The sequence below is a fragment of the Triturus cristatus genome, chromosome 4_2 (genome assembly GCF_964204655.1).
Source record: "Triturus cristatus chromosome 4_2, aTriCri1.1, whole genome shotgun sequence".
NCBI lineage: Eukaryota > Metazoa > Chordata > Amphibia > Caudata > Salamandridae > Triturus > Triturus cristatus.
Genome location: NC_140586.1, coordinates 897,802,420 through 897,804,919, shown reverse-complemented (window position 1 = coordinate 897,804,919; position 2,500 = coordinate 897,802,420). Strand labels below are relative to the sequence as shown.

The 2,500-nt window shown below is 50.6% G+C and overlaps 1 pseudogene; it reads left to right on the top strand.

Moving 5' to 3' along the window:
- Positions 1-27: 27 nt before the first annotated feature.
- The window catches only part of LOC146835373 (28S ribosomal RNA), a 4,721-nt pseudogene continuing 2,248 nt past the window's right edge, over positions 28-2,500 (top strand).

Here is a 2,500-nt window from a genome sequence, read left to right as displayed (position 1 = left end):
ACCCACCCGACCCGTCTTGAAACACGGACCAAGGAGTCTAATACGTGCGCGAGTCGGAAGGCCGAATGAAACCCTGTGGCGCAATGAAGGTGAGGGCCGGCACGCGCCGGCTGAGGTGGGATCCCGCCACGCTTCCAGCGGCAGGCGCACCACCGGCCTGTCTCGCCCGCTTCGTCGGGGAGGTGGAGCATGAGCGTGCGTGACAGGACCCGAAAGATGGTGAACTATGCCTAGGCAGGGCGAAGCCAGAGGAAACTCTGGTGGAGGTCCGTAGCGGTTCTGACGTGCAAATCGGTCGTCCGACCTGGGTATAGGGGCGAAAGACTAATCGAACCATCTAGTAGCTGGTTCCCTTTGAAGTTTCCCTCAGGATAGCTGGCGCTCGGAGCTCCCAGTTTTATCTGGTAAAGCGAATGATTGGAAGTCTTGGGGCCGAAACGATCTCAACCTATTCTCAAAATTTAAATTGGTAAGAAGTTTGGCTCGCTGGGGTAGAGCCGGGCATGGAATGCGAGTGTCTAATTTTGGTAAGCAGAACTGGCGCTGCGAGATGAACCAAACGCTGGGTTAAGGCGCCCAATGCCGACTCTCATCAGATCCCAGAAAAGGTGTTGGTTGATATAGACAGCAGGGAGGTGGCCATGGAAGTCGGAATCCGCTAAGGAGTGTGTAACAACTCACCTGCCGAATCAACTAGCCCTGAAAATGGATGGCGCTGGAGCGTCGGGCCCATACTCGGCCGTCGCCGGCGCTGAGACCCGCGGGGGCTAAGCCGCAACGAGTAGGAGGGCCGCTGCAGTACGCACGGAAGCCCGGGGTGAGGGCCCGGGTGGAGCCGCCGCAGGTGCAGATCTTGGTGGTAGTAATAAATATTCAAACGAGAACTTTGAAGGCCGAAGTGGAGAAGGGTTCCATGTGAACAGCAGTTCAACATGGGTCAGTCGGTCCTAAGAGATGGGCGAGCGCCGTTCGGAAGGGACGGGCGATGGCCTCTGTTGCCCTCGGCCATTCAAAAGGGAGTCGGGTTCAGATCCCCGAACCCGGAATGGTGGAGACGGGTGCCCTCGCGGCGTCCAGTGCGGTGACACAAACGATCCCGGAGAAGCCGGCGGGAGACCCGGGGAAAGTTCTCTTTTCTTTGTGAAGGGCAGGGCGCCCTGGAATGGGTTCGCCCCGAGAGAGAGGCCCAAGCCTTGGAAAGCATTGCGGTTCCGGCGGCGTCTGGTGAGCTCTTGCTGGTCCTTGAAAATCCGGGGGAGATGGTGTAAATTTCGCGCCGGGCCGTACCCATATCTGCGTAGTTAGGTACACAATGGGGTAACCCAGTATCCCTCAGAACCTGGGCGGTATTACGTAAAGAAAAACAATGGTTCTGTTGGGTGAAACGATTCCTTCATACAAATAGCAAAAGTCATGCGTTATTCAAAAATATGGAATTTCAGGCATAAGCAACACACCAAGCATTTTATGTGGTAAACTGATTTTATATCCACAAGTTTTTTATATATAAAGACCGTCAAAGAACAAAGTGATAATAATTAGTGACAAAGTGACAAGTGGTGCTCAGTGACAAAGTGCGTGATATGTACAAAAATGTTTAAAAGGTTGACGATTTCATGGTGGCCAGGAAAACAAATATTTATAGTAACTCTGCAAAAATAATTGAATTCAATTGGTGCAGATTCTATGAACTGGTCCACGTATTAATGTCGACGTTTCAACCCAGGTACTGCACTACTGAGAGGTCAGTGCGGGTCTTCATCAGGACTTAGACGGGGGATGACAGCCTGTAAATGATGAGATAGCTTATTCAGGTGTGCTAGCGAAACCAAAAGGTAACTCACAGACTAAGAGGTGGCAGGACACTCACCTAAGTGTGGTTCAAATCCAAATATGGACTGAACCTTTCAGAGCAGTGCGTATTCAATATGCATCTCTGGGTAGAATTTCAAAATCAGGGCCTGTGGACAATACGAATAAGGTTTGGATCAATTTAACATAAAGCCATGATTGTACTCCTCACTTAATGAGCGTGAAAAAGAGCGGCAAAAAACTGCTCACCTATGTAGAGTAACTGCGGTTGACTCATACGCAATGCATCTCCAGATGGTATTTCAGATGTAGGTTACTGGGTCTGTGGATAATTCCCGTTAGATAGAATTAATGTAGAATACGCCCAGTGCGTCTGTTCCCCATTGCATCTTATTCTGCTCATGTGTTGCAAACTTCTGGCTTTAGCTTTCTGGGTCATTTGACCGACATATATAAGGTCACAGGGGCACTTGATGGCGTATATGACATTTATGCTGTTGCAATTAGTGAAATGGGAAAGCGCTTGCTCCATTCGTTGCTTAGTAACCAGCAACACTCGACGTACACGCGCAAGTAGCCTTTGGCTACTTCTACAGACTCCATTCGCGTGTTGCTGCGTAACCGTCCAGACGAGCCAGGACGTTTGCCTGCCGTCCGTATCGTGGATTAAGGTAATAAGCGAAAATCT